Raw genomic sequence first — 16,594 nt, 5'->3', positions numbered from 1 at the left:
TGTTTCTTTGAAAAAAATCTAGGGTATTGATACTGATCCACTTTACCTCTATTCATTTTAAGTTTTTCAGTTTAAAGATAAATTGTTAACACAGTGGTTATAATACAGTTGGCAAAAGGTTGCAGGGATGGGGTTGCTCGTCTAAGTTTTAGAAAAAGCACATCGTGTGCCATCAGGATTCTTGCAGTAGAAACTAGAGTCAGACCTCTGGCAGGGAGGGGTTCATCCATGATGCCTGGGATGACAGGTCCAGGAGACTGAGTCAGGACTCTTTTGTGATATGTGACAAACTGAAACGGGTCTTGAGGAAATTTTTCAATGGGCTGCTGGAGTAGAGATCACTCACTGCAGACACATTTGCCTCCCAAGGCTCCTGAGAGGGCCAGGCATCACCTTCTCTTCCAAGCCTTTCTTCCTTTAAACTTGACTTCATTAGCATACTCCAGTGGCCCTTGTTATCACGGGCTCATACGCTTACAATTTAGTCATCCTAGTTTAAAGAGCTTCCCTGTCTGAACAGATTCAACAAAGCCCCAACCTGAGTTTCTGGACCTGCATGGTAACCCAGAACCTATCACTGTGGTCTGGCACATGATGAGTGACTAGTGCTGGGGAATGAGGGTGAGAGGTGTCATATCCTGGAACCACAGGATTCATTGTGGGTGCGGGGGCAGATTGATACATGTATCTTAGGATACATCAATCAGTTACCAGAAAAGGAGGGGATGAGGATACATTCAAAAATTCCCAAAGATGGGCTATCCCATTGTTTGGAGAGAAGATGTGCTTTGCGACTTTCTCTATAAAGATATAGTTTAACTGCAAAAAGAGCAAATCTTTCCCATGTCTGGATCGACACCATGGTGGTGGTGGTGGGAGCAACAGACTTCTACTTCAGCATTAAATTGTTTTCCTAAGTGAGAACGAGTCCGAAGGAATGGTGCAGAAGAAACACACAGAAAGCAATTTTAAATATTAGTGGCTTTTTAAAGCAAAGTACGCTTTCAATGATCCATTTTTCATTTTGACCACACCCATGTAGCAGGATTACCATCCTGTCCTTGCAGTTGGGGAAACCGAGGCACGACACTGTCCTCCTCAGCCGTCTGGTGGGATGTAGGGACCGTCCTGCCTGCATGACCTCAGGGGTCTCCTTCGTCCTTTGCAACGCCGGCAGGACGGCTGGCGTCCTTCGGTTTCTCAGGAGGAGAGCGGCTCAGGCTCCGCCGCAGCCTCGGTACTCATCCTCCGCCCAGCTGCGCCGCCCTCCTCTAGCGCACCTTCCTTAGGGACGTCCCGCGGGCCGAGGTCTGGCTGTGACTCCGGTCCTCACCCTGTCATCCCCCCGCCTCCTTCCACGGGTCCCCGACGTGCAGACAGCCCCCGACACGCGCCCAGGACGGTGCGGACAGATGTGGCCCGGGCACCCGGCGGGAGGGGCGCGGGCGCGCTGGAGGTGAGCGGGCCGAGGTGGGGGCTGGGCGGGCGCCTGGGCGCGCGGGGCAGAGGACAGTGGTGACGGGAGGGAGGCCGGGGAGAGGGAGGCGACGCCGGCGGCCAGCTCCTGCTCCAGCTCGCGGGCGACGCCTGGAGAGGGAGCGGCCGGCCGGGAGCCCGGACCCCGGCGGCCTCCGGAGCGCGGGCGGAGACATGGCTTCGCGCGTCCCCGCCGCTGACTCGACACAATCGGCGGGTCGCGCGGGGGGCGCGGCGTAACCCGGGGGTGGTGGCGGCGCGGAGCCGCCTGGGGAGCTCCGAGTGTCGCTGCGAGCGAGGAAGATGCCAGCACAAAGGCTAGCCGAGACCCAGCCCGCTGAGGAGGACGGCGGGAAGAGCCGCTGAGGGGTGCGCTCTGCTCCGGGAGCCGCAGCTCTCCGGTCGTTGCCCCGGGTCTCGGGTTCGGGGACGGTAGCGCAGGGTCCCACGGTTCTGGGGCAGCGGCCGCCGCAGCCAGGGGCTGCATGCGACGCGCGGCGGCGTCCCGGGTCGCCTGCTTTCCCCGCGGCGCGCACGGAGCGGCCCGAGCGCGAGTCCCGCCGACTGCGGGGCGCCCTGAAGCTCCGCGGCCGGGTCCCCACCCGCAGTCCGCCGCCGCGGCGCCCAGCCCAGGTGAGTGCGCGGCCCGCGCCCCGCGCTCGCGCCGCAGGTATCGGCCGGCGGGAGGTGGCTTTGTTTTCCACCCTCGCGCCCCGGCGCGGTCATTCATTTGACATTCTGCTTCCGCTGCCCTGAAACGCGGCAGCCAGACGCCGGGAAGTGGCTGTCAGGTTAGCCCCGGGAGCTGGGACTTGCGGTCCATCTGAGCATCACTGGAAGGAGAGCGGGCTGTGTTTCCCTTCTGCTTTGCAATGTATGCTGAACCTCCTCTGCTGGTGCTTGGGGCCTGGAGGAGACTGGGGCTGCAGATTTAGACGAAGACGTTTCCGAGGACGTGCTGCTGCAGAGGTCTGGCTCTCTCCTGCCTTGTCTTCTCCATTAACAGCGTTCAGCTGCTATTATGATTGATTTTGGGAACGTCTTTAAGGCGCTTTTATTTCTTTGGAATCAACACATCGCTTACAATAAGAGTTATAAGGGGTCGTTAGCGTTAGACTTGGAGACAGCATCAATGATCACAGGGACAGAGGTGCCCGGCAGGCAAACTTCACCCGGGCCTTTAGCCTTCCTCGATGAGATTTCTGCTTTTGTTGTCCTAGAGTCAAGCAAACTCTTGAGTTCTCCTTGTACATATGTTTGTCAAAGTGTAAAACTTGTCATTTCTGGAATAGTTTTCTATAGTTTGTCGTTTAGAAGAAAAAATATTTTCATCAGCCGAGTCTAATAGTGGACCTGGTGAAATTGGTCTTTGTCTTACAAATAGGATTTTCTCTTAACTGTTCTCTCCTATTCCCTCAAGGGCTCATTTCTTCTGTTGCCTAGAGAGAATCATATTCTCTCTCTCTCTCTCTCTCTCTCTCTCTCTCTCTCTCTCTCTCTCTCTTCTGTCTCTCTCTTCTCTCTTCTGCTTCCTCCCAACAGATGGCTATATGCTCCAAGGGTTTATCTTTAAAATGTCACTCACATAATCTTAAGAAGCAAGCTTAGTTCTTAAGTTTGGAGTTATTGAAACAAGCTTAAACTGGGTAGGGATAGTATTAATGGTGTGAAAATCTGGAGCTTGCTAATCTGTTTGGTCATCAGAAGATTCCTGCAGGGATTGTTTATATAGTGTGGGAGACAGATGGCATCTGAGCAGATGAGAGAAGCCAGGCATAAAGGGTCATTGTATTCTTCAGGAACTGTAGACTTCACAATGGGGAGGTGAAGCAGGGTGCAGTGGAAGGTGGGAAAGACATAATTTTGGTCTCCCAAAGGAGCATTATCACATTACCATCTTGCAGCCAAACCAGTTTTTTTCTTTCTTTGCACATTTAAAAAGTCATTGAGCTGTTTGTTTTGATTACTACCTTGACACATTTTGGCCTCAATTGTGGGTAGATGAGATAGTTTAAGCAGTTATATTAACTAAAATGCTTTGAAAGTAAAAGTAACTTTCTACTTCTGGAGATGGGGGTGCAGTCCTACCTTTCTTAGCTCTTGTATATAAGTGGATTTATAGTGTCTCCTAGCTGGAAGGACTTCAGTCTAATCTGCATTAGTTTGAATATAGTCACCTTCAGCATCTCCTTGACAGGTGGTTCCCTGACCTCCAGCATTGTCTCAGCTATGGACAAGACTTCTATGATGATTTACCAGCCTCCGACATTTGCCTTCTGATGGTCTCCATCACAGGTTGGGGCACCTTTTGGCAGTGAATCTTTATGAAGGGCTGTGATGTTGGTGTTTGACACAAGTCAGTGGCTCTCAACACCATTGTAGATTTTGTGCAACTAGATCACAAACTTGATTTCCCTTTTTATGAATGTGAGCAAAAATATTTCAGTAAATTAATATTCACCACCCACAGGACTAAATTTAATGAACACAAACAGTGTTTGACCTCTTGGAACAGGAGGCATGAAGTAAGCATCGGTACTCTAACTTTCTTACTTTTTTCAAAACCTTCTATACTATTGATTTCTGCAAAAGGCAAAAAAAAAAACAAAAAAAAACCAAGGTCATTACCTGTAGTTAAGGATAGATGCTGTGACCTTTTCTTCTGGATGGATGTGTTTTGCAGGGGAGATGGCTTTTGGGCTTTGACAGTTTTGGTATGTATTCTGGCATCCATGAAATGATGCAATAGTTAAAATACAAATTAAATCTACGGCTAGTGTCTGTGTACTCTCTTACCAGGTGGCTGTCTCTGCTGTGAAGTGTTTCTTCAAGAGAAGCCAGAGACTCCTAGCTTGAGGCTTTCTTCAGGTCTGGCCTCGGTCCACATGCTAGTACATTGCTGCCTGCCATCTTGGGGGAAAAATGGAACCAGTTCTGCCTGGTGTGTTGGATGGGGAATGGCAGCATTGAGTGTAAACCATTTTGTTGTTAAAAGTCAAGTCTAACCTGAAAGAGAGAAGAGTTATGTGCAGAGTTTGAGTGATCTAACAGGGCAGGGCTTGCTTCTGCACATGGGGGAGATAAGATTAGAATGACAGATTAGAAGGATGACCAGACCTTCTGGTTTCCTGTGACAGTGCCAGTTTATTCCTGCTGACTTGTCTTAAGGATCACATGTGCCCCCTTTCACTTTTTTAAAAATTTTATTTTTATTATCATATTATTGCTGTACTGGGGATACATTGTGACCCCCATGGCTTACAATATATCTTAGTTAAATTTACCACTTCTGTCATTCTCCTTTATCCCCCTCTTCCCCTTCTTAGAATAGTTTCAGCAGATCTCATTTTTCCATTTTCATACATAAGTACATAATATCTCCACCATATTCTCCCTCCTACACCCTTTCCTTATGTCCTCCACCTCCCACTGCTACCAACCACCAGACAGGACCTGATTTACCTTCCTGTCCTTCGTTTTTGAAAAAAAGACATTTTTGTTTGTTTAAGATAGCTACACGGGGAGTTTCATTGTGCCATTTCCATATATATCCCTTTTAACTTAAAAAAAGGTTTTTTTATTGTTGTGCTGGGTGGGTGGGGTTACATTGCAGCATTTATAAAAGTTCTTACAATATATCAAATATGTCATACTTGAATTCTCCCCTCCACCATTCTCTTCCCCCATTCCTGAAACAGTTTCAACAGGTCTCATTGGTTTGGGTGGTAAATATATGTGAGAACTGAGTTTTGAGTCTTCTTCTTCATCACCCCTCTCTTGACACCACATTTTTTTTTATTCCTACTATTAGTACAGTATTGGGTTTGAACTTGGGGCTTGCACTTGCTAGACAAGTGCTCTACCACTTCAGCCATACCTGGAGCCCTTTTTGCTTTTAGATTATTTTTCAGGTACAGTCTCACACTTTTTCCCCAGGGCCAGTTTTGTAATCTTCCTACCTACGCCTCCCGTGCAGCTGCAATTATAGCCATATGCCACTAGGCCTGGCTTTATTTGTTGAAATAGAGTCTTGCTAACTTTTTTGACTGGGTTTGCCAGGAATTGTGGTCTTCACAATCTCCTCCTTCTGAGTAGCTGGGATTATAGGGGTGAGCCACTGTGCCTGGCCTTGGTATTATTTTTTGAGATTTTTTTAAATGCAGTCCAAATGGTCTTGAACTCATTGTCTTCTGCTCTCAGCCTCTGTAGTGCTAGGATTACAGGTATGCACCAGTGTGCCCAGCTATCACCAGATTTTGAGTCTTGCTTCATTTTAGTCTTTCATTTGTTGAATGAAAAGATAGAAAATCAGAAAAATTTAAACCTGAAAAATGCACAAGAAAAAAGAAGTAGTAGGGAAGACAAGAGAATGAGAAATTGCTTGTTATCTATTTGCACATATAAAAAATGAAATAGTTTTATTCTTAAGTCATTAAGTGACTACCTGGGTTGTATGCCTTTACAATGAGAATTGCTTCCTGTCCTTTTATTTAGGGCTGACACAATTTGGGACGATGCATATGATTTGGGAGAGCAGTTTGTATAAAACACACTTGCAGACCAGATGGGTGTATGGCACCTATAGATACGAATGCAAGTTTTACAGTTTAGTGTTTAGTAGAGTTCTTGGCTGTTGACTGAGAGCTGATAACACAAATGTTGTCAAGTCTTCATTCCACACTCTCTTAGTTTCCCAGGTCTCAGGACATGATAAGAATTAGAAGGCTTTTGTTTTCTGTACTCTTTTCTGTCTCCAGTTGGGTTTGGATCTCAGCTTTTCAGACACAAGGCTTTCTGAAAAGGAAGACTGGTGTGTCCGTTCATCATGTGGCAATTTTCATAGGGGTTTGAGTTTGTGCAGGTAGCTAGATAAGGGTTTGAGTTCTACACAGAAGCCGATATCTGAAGCTTGTGCCACCTGCGTTTGCGACAGTCACTGTGCTCCTTTGCTAAAGAATTGCCTGTTAGTAAGAGTTCACTTGCAGTGCTGCCCAGGAAGTGTTATAATTAGTTATGGCTGTCTCTTTTCCAGTATTCAGTCCACTAACGTCCTCAAAGCCTGGTCAGCATGCCTGAAGAAGACATTTATGTATCTCTCGTGTTAATAGGATGGCCATGCAATTTTTCTGTCCAGTTGAAGACACTTTTGAGAGTCAAAGGTGGTACTAACTGGAAAGGGCACCAGATCAAGTGTAAACTGGAGCTCTCCCAGGAAAACTCGCAGGTGTGGTCATCCTGACTATGACCCAAATCATTAGCTTTCGTGTGAAGAATGTCATGTGATGGGAAAATGTTCTTAGTTTCTTCTGGATTTCTTCAACTCACATGTTTTTGTGTGTGTATATATATTTTGCATATATATCTCTATACATAGATATATATGTATGTATGTAAATATTGATCACATGTCTGTAGGCCTGCCTGTGTGTGGCAAAGTAAACCACTTACGAAGACATGGTCATCACGGTGGCCTTCATCATATCTTTCATAGGTTGACTTCTTAATTAAACTCTGCATTCAGCTTCTCCAAACTTTAAATTATCTCCTGACCTTGTCTAGTTTTAACACTGCTCTGTTGATATAATTCTTTTGCCTAAAAACCTTTGATGGTGTATGAGTCTCTGTTTAATTCTTAAAGTAAAATCCATGATCAGTTTGGTGGTTAGAAAGGAAAAATCAATAAAAGAATTTCATTTGTTTATTCATTCATTCGACTAATATTCACTGTGCTTCTACGAGTTAGTGTCTGATTGGGTGCTGGCTGCGTACCAATAAATACAAAGATCCCTGACCTTGTGGAGTTCTGATTCTATTGGGGGAAGGAGACAGATAATAAAATAAATAAGCAAGTAAGTAAATAAATAAATTATACAGCATGCTAGAAATAAGTAAGTACAACAGGATAAATTCTACTTGACTGAGGAGAAAGAGACCTAGGCAAAGACTTAAAAGAAAGTAAGAGAAGATCCTTTTATAGAAACCCGAGAGACAGAGTGGTAGGTAGAGAGCAGAGGGCCAGTCAGTGCAAAGATCCTGAGGTGGGAATGTTTTTGGATGTATTCAAAGATTCACAAGACCAGTGTGATAGGCTGGGGTGACCTGGGGTAGGGCAGGGTCAGAAATGAGATCAGGTGATATGGAGGTGGTAGAGCTTGTAGGGCTTTGAGATATGAGAGTGATTATGATTTCAGTAGACATCCCTCTGTATATTCTCTGAAAACTTACTATAATATTAACAACTGTATTTGTGCTATAGGCTGCACTTGTCAATGTGTACATTTCATTAGTGGTCCACTTCATGTTGGTTAGTGTACTTTTTATATCTTTAGATTATGGTTTATTTGCTAGAGTATTTTTTGCTGTTGCTATTTTTAAGTTGTATCTCTATTTCACAAAAATAGAACAGCTGTTCAAACGTGTCTCATTAAAGTATAAAAATAGTGGTGAAGATGCAGGTTGAACATCCCTAATCCAAAAATCTGAAATGCTCTAAAATCTGAAAATTCTTGAGCAATGACATAATGCCACAAGTAGAAAATTATATACCATGAAACTTTGTTTTCTATACTGAATTATTAAACATATTGCATCGAAAGTCATTAGGCTACCTGGATAAGATATATAAGAAACAAAGGGACTCCATGTTTTGACTTGGGTCCCCCCACCAAGTCTAATTATGTATATGCAATTATTCCAAAATCTGAAAAAAATCTGAAATCTAAAACACTTATGGTCACAATCATTTCAGATAAGGGATGCTCAGCCTGTAGCAATGTAAGTGCTACAGTCCAGAATGCCATAAACACACTGGGATTGAATTCCACCACAAACATAAAATGTAAATCTATATGTATAGAGTCAAGGGAATCTGTAACAGTGATAATTTTAGAACAGTGACTGAAAATGAAGAATGCATATAGAAATGTTACAATGACTATCTCAAAATTGTTTTTTTTTTTAAATTGGGCTCACCATCCTTAATCGTTGCCTGTTCTGAAACGGTCCAATAGTGGCATGAAGCCATAGATGCTTTTGTGTCATTATCAAACAAAGCACAGTGGCCTCTCTGTTGTACTCTTGAGGTTTTCTAGGACAAACACACAATAATGCTTTCCTTTACAGAATTAATGTATTATTGCTAAAGGTAAGTAAGAGACTATAACTCTACTAGCCTCATCAAGGGATCCTTGTAGCAAAAAAATAAGTATGAGTCATTTTATTAAAGAGACACTTGGAAAATCAGTTGAAAGTTAAAGATAGATAAACTTTATCCTTAGAGAGAAACCTGAAGTTATTGATGAAATTCCTTTGTCAAATGATACAGTTGGCTGGAGTAGCGTGTGGAGGAGCGATTGCTATCAAGTACATGCTAGCAGATATTTCACTTTACGGTTGGATGAAAGCACCGATGTCACACAGAGAATGAATCAGCTTTTGGCATCTGTTCAGGGAGGAGTGCTTGGTGCTGCTTTGTTCATTTGGCATTGGAGACTCATGCTGTAAGGAGAGAGATTTTTTTTTGGTTAACTAGCATTAGATTGGAAAAGATGAGGGGACAGGACTGGGAGAGCACTGGTTTCTGGTGTAGATGAGAAGATGATGACTTCTTGAAGAAAAGAGGTATCTAGAAGCTAATTCACAAAGAAGATGTGAAACCTTCTGATATTGAGAAAATGCTACAAGGAGAAGTGAAGATTGGGGACATAGCCAAATTGTGGTCCCTGAATTTATGAATGTGCTGTGCAAGTGACAGGCAGTGATATAAGATTGCTTCTCCATGCTGACGTGTGCTGGCTGAATAGGGAACAAGTATTTGTATAGCAGTTTATCTGTGGAGGAAGATATTTGTGGAGCAAGAAAGACATTTCTTCATGACACTGCTTAGAAATGACTTCTGTTATACCAATGGGCATTAATTATAAGTATACTTTGCCCACCTGTTGTTCACTTATTAGTGAAGGGTGCCAAGGACAGGGAAGGAAGGGAGAATTATTAACAAATAAAACAATGCACCACAATCTTTGACTATGAAACTTTTTCACTAGAGAGCTGGAGGTCCACCTTGACTATAAAGGGTTGAGGAAGTAATATTTTCACTAATGGATAGTGCTTCAAATAATATGTGTATTATCTCTCAGTGACTCACTAGAAAAATAGGAGCTCAAAGGAATAGAATTTAGACCAAATAAATTTTGATGGTGAAAGTATAAAACTGTACACTTGGTATTTGAAAGCATGTAGAAAACCACAGTGGGAGGAACCTAGGCATTTAGGATTTGCAGTAAGATACTGAGCGAAAGGGCGAGAAGACTAACAATTGTACAAGACCTTTCCTACAATTTTGCCTTATGCTTCATTTCATTTCAGAGAAATGGATTTGCTACTCCTAGTTTTTTTCAGGACATGATCTGAATTGCCTTTGGCCTAACCCTGCCCCCCCCAAAAAAAAAACCACTTATAGTGGTTCTGGATTCTTTCTCTTATTTTTTGCAGTCATGAGGTTTGAACTTAGAGCCTACGCCTTGCGCCACTCCACTAGCCTTTTTTTTCATGATGAGTTTTTTTGAGATAGGGTCTTGTGAACTATTTGCCTGGGGTTGGCTTCGAACTGCGATCCTCCTGATCTTTGGCTCCTGAGTAGCTAGGATGACAGGTGTGAGCCACCAATGCCTGTCTTCTGTATTCCCTCTCTCTTCCTTCCTCCCTTCCTTTATTCTTCTTATTCTTACTCTTCTTTCTTTCCCCCTCTGAAGTTCTGTACCCTCCTCACTTAACCCACTCTAATGTGTAATTACCAGTTAAAGTATATGTCTATATTTTATTCCCTTTCTTCAATAAAGAACATTTCCTTCCCCCCTTTGACTTTAACAAAGATGGAGTGTCTTTTGTCTAATAACTCTTTTATAGTGATGACCATCATTTAATGCTAGGACAAAAAAGTCATTCATGCATTATTAATTGAACAAACATTGAGAGCCTTAGGTGCCAGGTTCTAAGTTACAGGTATAAGAGAACTTAATAATCATGCAAGACCTTCCCTGGATAAAACAGATAATCTAGTGGAAAACATGTAACAGAGATCTGAATCATTAAGTAAACAAACATACTTGCAAAACAAATATGGCAAACAGCCAAAGTTTGCTAAATCTGGCTTTGGTATATGGGTTATTGTTATATTAACTTCTGAACTATATGAACTTCTGAATATATTTGAAATGTTTTATAAGTTAAAAAATGAAACAAAAAACCATACTAGGAAGTATGATATGTGCCCTGGGCTTTGATAGAGAATGAAGCATAACTGAGACTTCTTTTAGATGGAGCGGTCAGGGAAAACCTGAAATGTGATTCATTACTCACCTGTGTAAGAGGGATGAGGAAATTTGGACAGGGTTCACAGAAGAGCCACAAAGAAGGCTGATGACAGAACTGAAAATAAGACCTATGAGAAAGTCTAGAACTGGGAATAATGAGTGGCAGCGGTATGCTTAACCTGACACAGCCAGTGAGGCTTCTAACTTCATAGCACTTTTGTACATCCGTGTTCCCTTCGCTTGTCTCCTGTGGTCAGCAGCAGGCAGACTCCGGTGAGAATTATGTGTTAGTTGAAAACTGGGAGTTTTGTCTTGCAGTTGAGGAAAACCTGGAAAGGACCCAAGAAGCAAACTAGTGGAGCCTTCCTATAAAGAAATATCTTGTTAGTGTTCCTTATAGGTGTTCATCAGGGTCTTAGGAGTTAGCTTCCCTGCTTCTTGTACTCTGGATGGGGCGGTATGGGTGGAGCACTCTGTTGGCTTTAGGCAGGTCTTCTCTCTATCCTATAAATACCGCAGGCTCACCTCTACCCCAGTACTTTTGCCACAGAAAGCTCATGGAAAGCTTACCAGTTCTACTTACACTTCCATTATCCTTTGATACACAGTTTAAAGACAGTGGTTTTCATCATTTTTTCTGCTGATCCCTCCTTGGGATGACTGTTTACAGCAGTTAAGATCTTAGTCATCTGTTGTTTTAGATTGCACTCTACTTATTTTCTTCCAGTTAGTCTTTTTGCCAACTAGATTCTAAGCACTCTGAGCATAGGGAAACTTGGCCAGTGACTCCATATAAATCCCAGTATTGATCATGTAGAGAATGTACAATCACCAATGCCTAATAGCTGAAGGAACTACCTGTTCCTTCCGCATGGACCATTATGAAAGGCAGATATTTATATAAATCAGATATTAAGTTGGCACAGGATGCTAAAAGGCACATTTTTATAGTTTTTAAATGACAGAAAGTTGCCTTGGAGGTCTAATTAAGTCATTCAGATAATTTTCATCTCAGAAACTTTCTTTTGTAAGTCTTTGAACTCCTTGGTATTGAAAGTTTGGTCCACAGATGAGCAGCATCTGCTTCTCTGGGAAACTTGTTAGAAATGCAGAGTTTCAGGCTCTGCACCAGCCCTACTACATTATAATCTGCATGTGGATATTCATTAAAGATTTCAATTATTTATTAAATTTATTTTGAACTGGCACATAGAACATAGTTGTATATGCTGATAAGATGATCTGATGTTTTGCTACATGTGTTCATTATATAATATTTAAATCAGGTTCAATGTACTTATTTTCTCAACATTTATCTTTGTTTATGGTGACAACTTTCAAAATCTTTGCTTCTGGCATTTTGAAATATACAGTGTGTTATTGTTTCCTGTAGTCACCCCTCTGTGCAGTAGCACACTGGAACATCTTCGTCCTATCTAGCTGTAACTCAGCACTCATTGATCAGCTTTTCCCCATTTTTCTCTCCTCTAGCTTCTGGTAACCACCACTTTGTTCTCGACTTCTAAGATCAGCTATTTTAGACTCCATACATCAGTGAGATCATGCAGTACTTATATTTCTGTGCCTGGCTTATATCACTTAACATAATTATTTCCAGTCTATAAATGTTGTCACAAATGACAGTATGTCATTCTTTTTTTAATGCCCAAATAGTACTGTATGGACTATGTACCACTTTTTCTTTATCCATTCATCAGTAGATGAACAAGCTGGTTGTTTCCATTTCTTGTCGGTGTGAACAGTGGTGCAATGAACAAGGAGTGCAAATGTCTATTTGACCTGCTCATTTTGTTTTCTTTGGGATTGCTGGCTCCAATGATAGTTCTAATTTTAATTTTAAACTCCGTACAGTTTTCCACAGTGGCAAGACTACCTTAGGTTCCCACTAGCAGTGTGTGCAGGGTTCCCTTTTCTCCACATCCACCTGAGCACTTGTTCCCTTCAGTCTTTTTGACTGGGATGAGAGTACCTCACTGTGGTTTTGATCTGTATTTCTTCGATGATTAGTGATGCTGAGCATTCTTTTTGTGCACCTGTTGGCCATTAATATGTTTTCTTTTGAGAAATATCTGTTTAAGTCTATTGCCCATTTTTAATTTAGGTTATTTGTTTCTTTGCTATTAAGGTGTTAAAGTCCCTTACATAGGTTCTGCATTTTTAAAAGAGTCCCACATATATTATATGTGCAGTAAAGTTAGCTTTAATTCATCAGAACTCAGAAATTTGGGAGGAGTATTTACTTCAAAGAGAAGCTAGTCTAGAAGTGAAGATTTCATTGGTGTATGGCTGAGACCCTCAGTACTTTCTGCCTAGCAGCCTGGAACTATGATGCTTTATGGAGGAGTTTGCTGGATCAGAAGATGCCTCTGCATGAGTGTTGAGGAGTCATTCATGTATGTAGGTGATAGTTGGATCTTAGATATTACGTGGATTTTAGGAAGATGAAGCAGTTGTTGACATGAGAAACTTGGAAAGGGTGGCAGAGGTAGAGGAACATGGCCATGCAATTTAAAATCTAAAGGTAAGGAAAGAGGTCTTCCCTTTAAGACTGAACAAAACTTCTAACTTTCTGAACTTGAATTTGCTTCAAACTCCAACATCTCCAGAGCCAGCAGGTCACAAGTGACACCAGCTGTATGTGTTGTTTATGTAAACGTGGGGATTGTGGTGAGGATTGCGGAGAGGCATGCTTCATCAGAGCAATGGAGTTGTCACCACTGAGACACGCAGAGCATCTGCTTATCCTGCAAGCTCTGCGTGAAGCATCTTTATTCCAGGATACACCACAGAAATCACTGAGGGTCTCAGCCATACACCAATGGAATCTTCATTTTTGGATTTGCTTCTCTTTGAAGTAAATGCACCTCCTAAATGTTTTAAGTTATGAAGAATTAAGGCAAAATTTACTGCGCATACAACACGTGTTGGACTCTTGTTAAAAATTGCTGCCACTTGGGAGTTTGGGTGCAGCATGACCAACTCTTCAGATTTTTCAAGTGAATCTGAAAGTATTTGTGTATGTAACACACTCTCTTGAGTGCAATTTGTTGGCAAGTAATTGAAATGTTTTTAGAACAGCTTATACCAAACTTGTATGCTGCCTGCATCTGGTTTGCAACTTTTCTGTATCAACAGGGTATATGAGATGGTGTTAAATACTTGGCTTATTTAGTACAAGGCATAAAACATTGTGTTTGGACTCATAGAGCCCATCAAGGATCTTTATTAAGTAAAAGATATAAAAGACATAAAAGAAGGGAGCTGCATTTACTTTGATGGCACTACTTAAAATATGTGATATCTGAAGAACCTTAATGGTGTTTGAAAAAAAAAAAGACAAATGTGCTTAAGGGAATAAAACCTAGGTCCTGTAAAAGCTGGAAGGGAAGTAAGCATGGATTGAGGCAAGGGTGATGGAGTGGAGACAGACGAGAACTTGGCATCCCCAAGCTAGGACTACACACTGCAACAGGGCGGTCATGGCCCAGAGGCAAGACCACAGGTGGAAGAGAAATGTGACGAGCTAGAATTTGAGTTAGCTTCTCTTCAGAATCTGATTGTTGAATTTGGGTGGCAGCTAAGATTGAAAGTTTGTCATGGCAAAATTAGCATATGAAAATTTTTGAAGGTGAAAACTGGAGGAACAAGTCAAAATTCTTTCTAAAGATTTTCTGTTTACTAATTTCTTATTAAATATGAAATTCCCCAAAGGTAAGGACAATTAATTATTTGTCTTTGCAGCCAGCATTTAGCACAGTCTGTCAATGAATTTCTCTGGAGCCGAACTGAGTATTCCTTAGCAGAACTCAATCTGCCTAGCAACTAAGAGAAAGGATGGACAAATGGGACTGTGTGAAATTAAAAAGCTCTGCACAACAATTGAAATGGTCTCTAATCTGAAGAGACAACCCCCAGAACGGGCAAAAATCTTTGGTAGCTATACATCAGACAAGGGACTGAAAACCAGAATATACAGGGAGCTCAAAAAACTAAACTCCCCCCAAATCAATAAACCAATAAAGATGGGGGGAACTGAACTAAACTGAACTTTTTCAAAGAAAGAAGTCCAAATGCCCAAAAAACACATGAAGAAATGCTCACCATCCCTGGCCATAAAGGAAATGCAAATCAAAACCACACTAAGATCCCACCTCACTCCTGTTAGAATAGCTGCCATCAGGAACACCACCAACAACAAATGTTGGAGAGGATGCGGGTGGGGGAAAAAGGAACCCTCATCCACTGCTGGTGGGAATGTAATCTAGTACAACCACTTTGAAAAACAATATGGAGACTTCTTAAAAAACTAAACATAGATCTGCCGTATGATCTATTCGGGTATATCCACTCTTAGGGATATACCCGAAGGAATGCGACTCAAGTTATAACAAAGGCACCTGCACACCCATGTTTATTGCAACACTATTCACAATAACCAAGCTATGGAAACAGTCAAGATGCCCCACTACTGATGAATGGATTAAGAAAATGTGGTATTTATACACAATGGAATTTTACTCAGCCACAAAGAAGAATGAAATTTTGTCATTCGCAAGTAAATGGATGGAACTGGAGACCATCATCTTATGTGAAGTTAGCCAGGCTCAGAAGGCCAAAAATTGCATGTTCTCCCTCATCTGTGGATTATAGATCTAAAGCAAATGCAATAATATTATTGGGCATGGGTCACAGACTAAGGGGAGAATGCGAACGAGGGGAATAGGGAAAGGGAAGAAAATCTTGAATGTGATTGATGTGCTCACTGTAGAGGAGCAAATAGAGTAATCTTAAACTGGCAGAGGCCACTATGGGAAGAGGACCAGGAAGTAGCGAAGAAGTCTGGTAGAGATGAACCAATGTGGGTTGTAATACACAAGTGCATGGAAGCAATGCTAGGAATCTCTCTGTATAGCTATGTTTATCTCAAACTAGCAAAAACGCTATGTCTTCCTTATTACCTCTTATGTTTTCTCTTCAACAAAATTAGAGAACAAGAGGGTGGAACAGGTTCTGCCTGGAAAGTGGGGGGAATGTAGCCCAAATAGTGTATACACATGTAAGTAAATGTAAAAACGATAAAATAAAATTAAAAAAAGAAAAAAGTCTTTTCCTCATTGTTTTTTTAATTAACAGTTATATTGAGATATAATTCACATACCATAAAACTTTCCACTTTAAAGCATATAATTCAGAACCTGGGGATGTAACTCAGTGATAGAGCACTTGACTAGGTTGTACAAGGTCCTGAGTTCGATCCTCAGCACCACTGAGCCTAAAGTGGATAATTCAGTAGTTTTTAGTACATTCAAAAAATTGTGCAGCTATTCTACTATCTAATTCCAGAATCTTTTCATCACCTTCCCAAAGAAACATCATACCATAGTAGTCACTCTTCACTTCCCCCATTCCCAAACACCATCAAACCATTGATCTACATTCTATCCCTATAAATTTGACTATTCCAGACACTCCATATAAGTGAAATCGTACAATGTATGGTCTTTTGTGACTAGCATCTTTCACTGGGCATGTTTTCAAGGTTCATGCATGTTGTAGTGTGTATCAGGACTTCACTCCTTTTCATGGGCAAGCATTTCACTGTACTGGATATACCTCATTTTGTTTATCCATTCATGAGTTGATGGATATTGGGATGTTCTCACTCTATGGCTACTATAAAAAATGCTCCTAAGAACATTTGTGTAAATGTTTTTTTCATATGTTGTCAGTTCTCTGGATATTTACCTAGGAGTGGAATTGCTGGTTGTTACAGTAACCCTATG

General features: G+C 41.8%; 1 protein-coding gene across 3 annotated transcripts in view; it reads left to right on the top strand.

Annotated features, from left to right (window-relative positions):
* The first annotated feature begins 1,210 nt into the window (after positions 1-1,210).
* Hecw2 (HECT, C2 and WW domain containing E3 ubiquitin protein ligase 2) overlaps positions 1,211-16,594 on the top strand; it is a 366,611-nt gene continuing 351,227 nt past the window's right edge. The window contains exon 1 of one of the 3 annotated variants that reach the window (XM_074071319.1): positions 1,211-1,456. The gene's annotated coding sequence lies outside the window, so the exon portion shown is untranslated. Of the gene's footprint in view, positions 1,457-2,015; positions 2,110-2,138; positions 2,446-16,594 lie in introns of those variants that run through there. The other 2 variants (XM_074071318.1, XM_020167497.2) reach the window with 2 other exon arrangements.

This window comes from Castor canadensis, chromosome 4 (assembly GCF_047511655.1).
Source record: "Castor canadensis chromosome 4, mCasCan1.hap1v2, whole genome shotgun sequence".
Lineage (NCBI taxonomy): Eukaryota > Metazoa > Chordata > Mammalia > Rodentia > Castoridae > Castor > Castor canadensis.
This window is presented reverse-complemented; position numbering and strand designations above follow the sequence as displayed.